Here is a 10,336-nt window from a genome sequence, read left to right on the forward strand (position 1 = left end):
GCCCACTCAGATAATCTCCCTTTTTAAAGATCAGCTGTGCTATATAACATAACACAACCATAGCAGTGAAATCTCATCATATTTACAGTTTCCAAGGAGTAAGGGTATCTTCGTTCTTTTGCATTGCTGTAAAGGGATTCCTGAAGCTGGGTAGTTTATAAAGAAAAGAGGTTTGTTTGGCTCACAGTTCTGCAGGCTGTACAAGAAGCATGGCTCCAGCAGCTGCTTCTGGTGAGGCCTCAGGCTGCTTCCACTCATGGCTGAAGATGAAGGGGAGCCAAGGTATGCCAAGACCATGCGACAAAAGAGGAAGCAAGGGGGGCGGGGTAGAGGTGCCAGGCTTTATTTAACAACCAGCTTTCGTGGGAACTCAGACAGCAAGAACTTACTCATTACAGTGAGGACAACACCAACACCAAACCATTCATGAGGGATCCAGCCCCATGACCCAGACACCCCACACCAGGCCCCACTTCCAGCACTGGGGGTCACATTTCCACATGAGATTTAGAGGGGCCAAATAAACTATATCTATATCCAAAATATATCCATATCCAAACTATAACATGGGACATGGGATCTTGGGGGCCATTCTTAGAAATTCTGCCTGCCACACCCCCAGACCTAGGGGTAGGCCCTGAGAGTCTTAAGCTGATGGATGCCTCTGATGTCCACCTGAAGCCAATGGTGACTGGTGTAGGGATTGGCATGTAATCCAATCAGAGCCAATGAGATGGAAGAACATGTTTGCCCAGGACTGAGGGAAAGAATGTTTTCTCTTCCACAGGATTGGGCGCTACCTGGATGTAGGTCTAGAGGCACCACCATCTGAAGACCATGATGGGTGGGCTGGAAGCTAGCAGGGACAGCCACAGAGAGCTTGACAGGGAGCCTGCCCAAGGGAGCAAAGCCAAAAACTGGGTTGGTAATGTCACCACAGGGCTAACTCGGGCCACTCCAGGACCCTACTCTACCTGTTTACTTGTAATTCACAGGGGACAGAATGAGGGTGGAAAGGGTGTTGTACAATCCCCTTCATGCCTAAGAAGCTTTAGTAGGTTTTTCCTATCATCTGCACATCTGCAACTGAAACATTCATATATATATTTGTTTTATTATAAGTTTGCGAAGATCTTTATGCATTGGGCAAAATAGCCATTTCTTTATGAGAATAGTTCCTCAAACTCACTCTTGCAACAAAATAAACCACTATCCATCAAGACACAGGAAAAAGGATTGCAGGGATTTAGGAATGCTATACTTGCTTCTCTTCAACTTCAGCAGCAAAAGTAGGAACGTTCTCAAGATGCTCCTGACAATAATTATGTTGTCCTAAGCAATAGGATGTTGGAGAGTATGGGGGCCTGATGCACAGGGCTTCAAGTTCTCAAGGTGTTTCATCTTCTCTGTTCAGGCACAAAGCTCTCGGTGAAACCATGCCAGGCACAGGAGCATCCTCTTTACCCGATTGGGTACATAGGGCCAACCAAAAACAGTGATTTCCACTAGGTTCCCGGAGTCCACTATGCCCACTGTCAGCAGGACCTGGATCATCCACTCCATTTCTGGAGTTATGGCTCCATCTGGGCCAAAGATCTCATCCACCAGCCATGCCTCCAGGTAGAACACTAAAAGGTCTCTCAGTTCCTGCACCGGAAACCACCCGAAACATTCTTAACTGATACAAGAGTGATGTCACTAACCTGTATGCAGCATTTCTGGCTCTTGGTAGACAATTTCAAACTTGGTAGACAGTATCAAACAAGTGCCAGATGAGTCTCTCAGTTACAAAAATGCAGGTGTGAACCTGTGCTAGGTTACTGGTAATCCAACAGCAGGAAAATTTCTCCCAAATAACCTCCAGAGAGCATCAGGTCTCCAATAGTTTTGTGAAGACTGACCCCCTAATTTTTCTAACCTCTTCAGGTGAGCAGCCAGGCTGATTCAAAGGTTAACAAGAGAAAAAGCAATGTGCTTGGCCTAAGTCATTGTCACCTGCCCTTTCTGGAACTTTCTCATGTCTTTCAATTACCTGCCCATTCACTTTTCCAGGACTTTGTCAGGAAAAAAGTTCTTGTGGAACTTTAGCCTGGTGCTACAGCTCTGCCAGTACCTAAGGGCATTGATAGCTCTGGGGAAGAGGGGTGTCTTTAAACAACATAAAACAGCAGGGACTCTTGAAGTCCTGAAACCTCATCTCTAAATAACTAGGTTCTCTATCTCCCCAAGATAGGAAGGGCTTTGGTCAGTGGAATTCACTTTCACTGAGCAGCTAGTAGGTGTCAGAGACTACATGATAGTGATGACACAAACACACAAAATACTATATACACATAAGGCCAGGTGTGGTGGCTCTCACCTATAATCCTAGCACTTGGGAGGCCAAGGCAGGAGGATCACTCGAGCCCAGGAGATAGAGACCAGCCTGGGCAACACAGCAAGACTCCCTCTTTACCAAGAGTAAAAATTAAAAAATACTATATACACATGCACATTTGAATCCTACAGCATCTGAGTGAGGAAGGGGTATGTTTTCACTCCTTTTAAAGATGAGAAAATTGAGATTCAGATAGGTAACTTAACTTGCCCCAAGACCCAAAGCAAGTGGGGAAAAGAGGCAGGATTCACACAGGTGGCCACCTAACTTCAGGCAGTACACTCCAGTACCTGGCCCTGAGCTGGGTGAATGAAAACTGGCTGGGGCAAGAACCTCAAATTGTGTTTTGTTTTGTTTTGTTTTGTTTTGTTTTGTTTTGTTTTTTTGCGGGGGGAGTCGAGTCTCGCTCTGTCTTCCAGGCTGGAGTGCAGTGGCACAATCTCGGCTCACTGCAACCTCCGTCTCCTGGGTTCAAGAGATTCTCCTGCCTCAACCTCCTGAGTAGCTGGGATTACAGACATATGCCACCACACCCAGCTCATTTTTGTATTTTTAGTAGAGACGGGGTTTCACCATGTTGGCCAGGCTACTCTCGAACCCCGACCTCAGGTGATCTACCTGCCTCAGCCTCCCAAAGTGGTGGGATCACAGGTGTGAGCCACCATGCCTGGCCAATTGTGTGGTTTTAATCCTTCCAATAATCCTGAAAAACTAGGTATCATTAACATTGGCCCCATTTTACAGATGAGGAAACTGCTTACAGAGTAGCTTTTTCAATGTCACAAAATGAGTACAGAGTTAGAGTTTGAGCCTAGGGCTTGTAGATGTGAGGAGAGAGGCTCAGAGCAGAACTGGGCAGAAACTTGGAGTCAGAGATCTGATAATACTCTGGTATCATTCACTCATCAATTTATCAATTCACTCATTTGTGCAACCAGTTATTTATTGAGCACCCCTTGTGTGTTATGCTGTGAGAAAGGCTCATACCACTGATCTTTGCCCTCAAGAGATTTGTAATCTATCAAGAGAGATGATTTTTTTTTGTGAGTGCCCAAAAAGAACATTCTAGCGGGGGGTGTAGCAGGAGCAGAACCCAGAAACAGAGCAATGGCAGAGTTCATTGCAGGGAACCGAACCGACCCCACTTTGGGTATTTCAACAGAAAGCAATTTAATACAGAGAATTGAATGTTAACCACATCATTGAAAGAGCTGTGGAGAAGACACTTAGGCTGGCCCTCCAGAAATGACCCCCAGGACTGACCCTCCAGGGGAGCCACTCCCTCAGCCACAATCAGAAAACTGGGAATCGGAAGTTGCCAGTGGGACTAAGGAGTTCAAGAACATAGCCAGAGCCATAATCTAAGGATCAAAAAGCTGCTGGTACCCCGTTCAGGAAACTGGAGTGCAGAGCCTGGCTGCTGCCACCGCGTCTCACCTCCTACAAAGCTAGACATTAGACTACTAGCACAGAAAATTCCACATCTCTACAACCTTGCTTGCATTCAAAAGGCCAGCCAAAGGTACAGAAATATGACCTCCACCTCACTTCCATCTCCCGAATCTCTATCAGTCACAGCACACACCTCTGCTTGGTAAAAACTATTCTGCATCCTGAACCCTAGTTGCGAGGGAGTCTGGGGAAAGTGGTGTTTTAGCTTCTGCTCTTCAGGAAGGCACACAGATGGAGGTGGGAGCCAAGCACTGACAGTCGATAGTGAGCTGGTGAACCGCCCCCACCCCTCAAAAAGAAAAAAAACCTGATGTGTAGCAGTTGCCAATTTCAATGGTGTAAATACTCTCATGGTGGCTAATTTTAAGCTACCAATGTGATGTCACTGAACTGAAAGTTGGAAAGAGGTATGTAAAATTGGCTTTCACAATTCGGTACAAACCGGCTCCAGCACACCACTGCTAACAGATCATATCCAGTTTATGTCTGAGGCAATGGGGAGAGGAGATGGAATGAGAGAAGGATTTAGGATGCTTTGTTTGTTCCAATTTAAGTAAAGTTGAATTTCCCACTCTTGTGCCACATTGCCCCGTTGACGGCTGCCTTACCACCTTACTCTGTGGGTTATGCTGGCTTCTTTCTCAGTGCTAAGAAACTGATCTGTGTGAGACCTGGCGCAATGGCTCACGCCTGTAATCCCAGCACTTTGGGAGGCCGAGGCGGGTGGATCGAAAGGTCGGGAGATTGAGACTAACACTGTGAAATCCTGTCTTTACTAAAAATACAAAAAATTAGCTTGGGCGTGGTGGCTCGCGCCTGTAGTCCCAGCTACTCAGGAGGCTGAGGCAGGAGAATTGCTTGAACCTGGGAGGCAGAGGCTGCAGTGAGCCAAGATCACGCCACTGCACTCCAGCCTGGGTGACAGAGCAAGACTCTGTCTCCAAAAAAAAAAAAAAAACACACACACACAAAGAAAAGAAAAAGAAACTGATCTGTGTAGGTTGCAGCCCTGACTGATGGAAGGAACACAGCCAGTGAAATTAGAGCTTCCCCACAGATGGGAGACCGACTCCAGTGCTGCACTCCCAAGGTGCTGGCAGATTAAGTTTCATCATTCTCCATTTTCCCCGAAATGTTTGCAAGATGGCAACACCAGGGAAGTGGAGGACACCAAGTGACAAGAGCCAATAAAGAGGCCACTTGCTGATCAGTGTGAAGGAGAGAATCTTTCGGGCCCTTCCTTTTTTTGCAGGGGAGGGAAGCTTTTGTTTATATTTAGTTAGAGAAAAATCCTCAAGCTCAACCACTGTGAATTATTGAACCAAAGATAAACTTCAAAAAGAGCCAGCCCCCTTCAAAAAGGAGCATGAAAGACACTGGGAAAGAGAAAAAAAAATGATAACAAAAAAATAAGGATCTCAATTTAAATTGGTTCTGTGCATACAGGGAAAGAAGGAGTTGGCTTTATTTTTTAACTAAAAACAACAAGCACTTGGTGGCTGGAGCAAGAGTTAACTCAGGACCAGATGGGACATGGCTGGGGCCTCCCAGAGGAGCTCGAGCTAAGAGATATGGCCTGGCCTCCTTAGGAAGTTCTAATTGGCTTAGGCCAACAGTAGTGTGGGAACACGAAGGGGTGGGGGTGGGGGTGCCATATATAAAAAGTTACAGGACAGTTCATCTACCTCAAGTGTCTCACAAGAGCACACCTCTTGAATTTTAACGACTGGAGTTACGACTGGGCAATTAACCCCATGCACAGTCGCCCTCCACCTTAGACAGCCAGAGACAAAAGGCAGAGATGCTAACAGGCTCTCTGGGGTCAATAGAGTCAGGCTTTCACCCTCCTCCTGGGCAGAAGGAAACGGCTTTTCTTTTCATACCAGGGTCTCCAAAAAAGAAAGCACACGCTCAAAAGAACTGCTGTATAACTTATTGTTTTATAAAAACCCATTCTCTTTCTTTCAAATGTACTGTAATTTTAAATGTTTAGAGAACAAGTGGTAAAAATCCCTTTAAAAATCTGAAAGACCTGAAGCAGGCTTTAAGCTGCTAGGAGCATTGGCTATTTACCCAATAATAATTAGCCATTCAAGGCAAAAATCACTTTTCTACTCAGGCCAGGAAACAGTGGGGGAATGAGTTACTGAATGAAGTTTAGAGCATAGTTTCCGAGGAACTGCTGTCTTGAGTTTATGCAACATCTTGGAAATGAGTAGCATTTTGCTATTTGGCCCCCACTCCAATCCAGCCCCTTTCCTTTCTGACCAAGGCAGAAAAAAGTACAGTGGGGACAGCCTGCAAGCCTCTAGGCACTGGGGGCAGCTATTGCTCTTTGTAAAAAAAAAAAAAAAAGGGTGACAAAGGTGTGAGTGGATCACTAGGATGGAATTAAGGATGCCCTAATTTCAAATAGAGTGGCTTCCGATGTCCAAGCTGCCAGGAAAGCAGTTGCAGAGACAGAAGGGATAAGAGCATGTATAATCCCAAAGCTCTAGAGAGAGAGAGAGAGAGAAAGAAAAAAAATTTATTAAGTTAAGTTGTGACCCTAAAGCTCTCAAGTCATGTGGCACAAGGTATGGGCTCTCTAGTCCCTTTTCAAAGGCTTACTTGAGCTTGTCTCTCTTGGTTATATACAACCATAGACGGCTATGTGGGGTTTAGTTAAATAATTTATGTGATTGTTTTAATAGAAAGTTCACTCCTTATAGGAAAATCAATAATGGCTACATCGTGTCCTACTTTTGTGCAGGCGTGAGTTGAATCTATTCCCTTGGACCCCTGCTGCCCATGATGGGTGTTCAGCTAGGAGGGTTGGCACTCCAAGCTGGAGGACAAATACTGAGGAGAAATAGGCAGAGGAGAGAGACTTGTTCCCAGCCAGGAGCAAGTCTTGTAAAACCAAACCTTTTGAGCATTAGCCATATGACCATGCAGGATCAGCTCTGTGGGCAGGCCAATAGTGCAGTCACAGAGCTCCCACGCTCAGAAAGGTCTGGTACTTGGAGTTTCATGCCCTGTGGTGAATCATTCTCTCTTTTGTAAGTGAAGTCCAATGGGGCAATGGAACATGATCTGGGAGCTTGGAGCCTCGGCTCATACGGGGTCCCACCTCTCGCACTTCCCAGCCTCCTTAGGATAGGTTTTTGGCAGCCTGCTCCCCATCCCCTGGTGTCCCGACCCTGACCAGCCTCTCCCTCCCTGCCTACCCACCTAGCAACCACTGGGGCTCTCTTCCCCTGGGGGAGGGTCAGAGTGGCACCCCCAGAATTGGCATCCAGCAGGCCACTTGGCCTGGAGCAAGCCCTTCACCTGTTCCTATCTTAGCCACGAGATTGCCATCCCTTAGGGGTCACCCCTCCCCTATGGGTGGGGGCAGCTTTCCTCTGGGAAGGGAAAATTGACTTTCCTGCCCCGAGCCATGACATCAAGGCCTGCAGGTCTGGCTGGAGAAGGGAGGGACCTGGCAGGTGGCAGGGTGAGTGCAGAATCTTCAGGCAGGACCCCCAGGCACTTTTGAGGGTCCTCACTTGCACCAGGAGTATCCCATACCCAAAGGAATATGACATTAGGTAGCAAGTACTGGTTGAGAGAGAGAGATCACAGGAGAAAGCAAAATGTTTTATATTTTAGTACCTTTAATGGCACGTTTTCCCCCCTGCATTTTGAGCAGGGGTCCCTGAATTTTCATTTTGTACTGGGTCCCCCAAATTATATAGCTAGCCCCGTCACCATATTTTACTCATATTTTGCTTCTGAGGACTAACCTGAACTCATCATTTGCATCACTTACACATCTCTCATTTGTATTAGGCCCCCTGGCCTAGGGAGTAAGTGTTGCCCAGCCTAAGCCCTGACTTAGGCTGAGCAACCCAAGCAGGTTACCTGCTCTGTGGTGAGCTGGTGAACAACTGACAAAACGTTCTCCAGGGTCTAATAGCTCTGACTGGTAGCATTTGCCCATTTCTGTGGTGTAAAGATTCCCACCACAGCTGACTTCAAGCCACTAATATGACATTGCCGAGATGCACACCATCTGCTCTGGTGTATAGGTAGGAGCTGGTTCCAACATGAAACATGGGCTCCAAATCTTCGAAGCAGTAAACCAGGACCATAGGAACAGAGGGGGAACCTCAGAGGTTAGGAGACTTTGGCAGAGAGATAATAAAGCAAAAACATCTTCTCCTAGATGGAAGGCTTTCCATCTTGGCAAACCTTGATTCCACATTGGTATCACCTTGGGAGCTTTAAAAACCCACATACCAGCCAGGTGCAGTGTCTCATACCTGTAATTCTAGCACTTTGGGAGGCCAAGGCAGGAGGACTGCCTGAACTCACGAGTTCAAGACCAGCCTGGCCAACATGGTGAAACGCCGTCTCTGAAAAAAATACACAAATTAGTCAGGCATGGTGGTGCACGCCTGTAGTCCCAGCTACTCGGGAGGCTGAGGTGGGAGGATCACTTGAGCCCAGGAGGTCAAGACTGCAGTAAACTATATGATCATACCACTGCACTCCAGCCTGGATAACAGAGTGAGATTCTGTTTCAAAAAATATATATATAAATAAATAAATAAATAAATAAATAAATAAATAAATAAAATAAAATAAAATAAAATAAAAATCTACATACCCAGACCAATTAAATCAGTATCTCTAGGGTAGACCAGGCAGAAGTTGTTTTTTTCTTTTTTTAATCCCCAAATGATTCCAATGCGAAGACAGGTTGTAAACCAGGGTGGCTTGGTGGCTGTCTAACTTTGATGTGCATCAGAATCCTCCAGGGGTGGAGGGAGGCTTGTTAAAACACCCATTGCTAGGCCCCACCCCACAACTTCTGATTCTGGGGCCTGGGGTGGGGCCCAGGAATGGGCATTTCTGACCAGTTCCCAGGTGATGCTGATGCTGCTCTTCCAGGCACTGCACTTGGAGAGCCACAGCTCCAGAAAAACCTGCCTGGCACCAACTGTCCTGATTAAGAAGGTGCCAGGTATAAAGCTTTTACTTAACTGGAGGCCCTAGGGTTGGGGTTTACATTAAAAGGCAAGTGAGCTGTGAGTGCCACCTGCTTAATTAAAAATGCATACAGGGAGAGGGAGGCCAGGTTGATCAGCCCTAGGTGGTCACCTTCAGGGACTTGCTGCTGGGCAGGGCAGTCTGAGAAGGGAGCAGAGAAAGGGGAGCCAGTCTGTCTCCCTCTCCAAGGACTGCCAGCTGCTTGGGCTTGGTCTAATCCTGTCCTAAAGCATCTCAGCAGCCCATGCCTGGCCTCTGAACCCTCTTAGGAGGGTCTTTCCTGTGTTCATTTTTCTTCTAATTCACCCTCATCCACTTCTACATTGAAGCCTCTTTGTCTGACCAAAATAGAAGCCATGACTGGCAAACAAAATCTAGTTAATAATAATAATATTTAAAAAAAAAAAACCATCTTGGTGTTTAGTTGGGTGCAGTGGCATGCACCTGTAATACCAGCTACTTGGGAGGTTAAGGCAGGAGAATCGCTTGAGCCCAGGAGTTTGAGGCCAGCCTGGGCAATATAGTGAGACACCCATCTCAAAAAAAAATTCTTCAGTGTTGGGATTCCTGCTGCCTTGGAAGGCAAGTTTGGGGGAACTCTTGTTCATGGAGCAACTGTTTCACATACTGCTCTATCTAAGGCCTCAGTCTTTACAGAATAAATCTTTTTTTTTTTTTGGTACAGAGTCTCTCTCTGCCACCCAGGCTGGAGTACAGTGGCATGACCTCGGCTCATGCAGCCTCTGCCTCCGAGGCTCAAAATATTCTCATGCGTCAGCCTCCCAAGTAGCTGGGATTACAGGTGAGCACCACCTTACCCAGCTAATTTTTATATTTTTAGTAGAGACGGGGTTTCACCACTTTGGCCAGGCTGGTCTCAAACTCCTGATCTCAAGTGATCCGCCTGCCTTGGCCTCCCAAAGTGCTGGGATTACAGGTGTGAGCCACTGGGCCCAGCCCCGAATAAATCTTTTTAAATGTAATTGAAACTAAAATTAAACATATAAAGATGTTCTAACCCAGGAATTCCTCTCCCAGGAATACCCAAGAGAAATGAGTTCATATGGCCACATGGAGACACGTACATAAACATTTGCAGCAACTTTATTCATAACAGCCAAAAAAAAAAAAAAAGGAAACAACACAAATTTCCATCAAAGGTAGAATGGATAAGTAAGTTAGTAAATTGTGGTGTATTTATACAATGGAATACTACCTAGCAATGAGAAAAAAAAAAGAACTACTGATACACGCAACAATGTAGATGAACTTCACAGATATACTGAAAAAAAGGCCAGGCACATATGACTACGTATGTTCTGATTGAATTTACATGAAGTTCTAGAGCAGACAGAACCAATCAATGCCGATAGAACTCAGGATCATGGTTAAGGAGGCAGGGGGCAGTATTGACTGAGAAGGGGCAAGAGGGAACCTTCTAGATGGCTGGAAATGTTCTGTTTTGATCTGGGGCTGATTGCACGAATCTAG

The sequence above is a fragment of the Hylobates moloch genome, unplaced genomic scaffold, assembly GCF_009828535.3.
Source record: "Hylobates moloch isolate HMO894 unplaced genomic scaffold, HMol_V3 SCAFFOLD_7, whole genome shotgun sequence".
NCBI classification, from domain to species: domain Eukaryota; kingdom Metazoa; phylum Chordata; class Mammalia; order Primates; family Hylobatidae; genus Hylobates; species Hylobates moloch.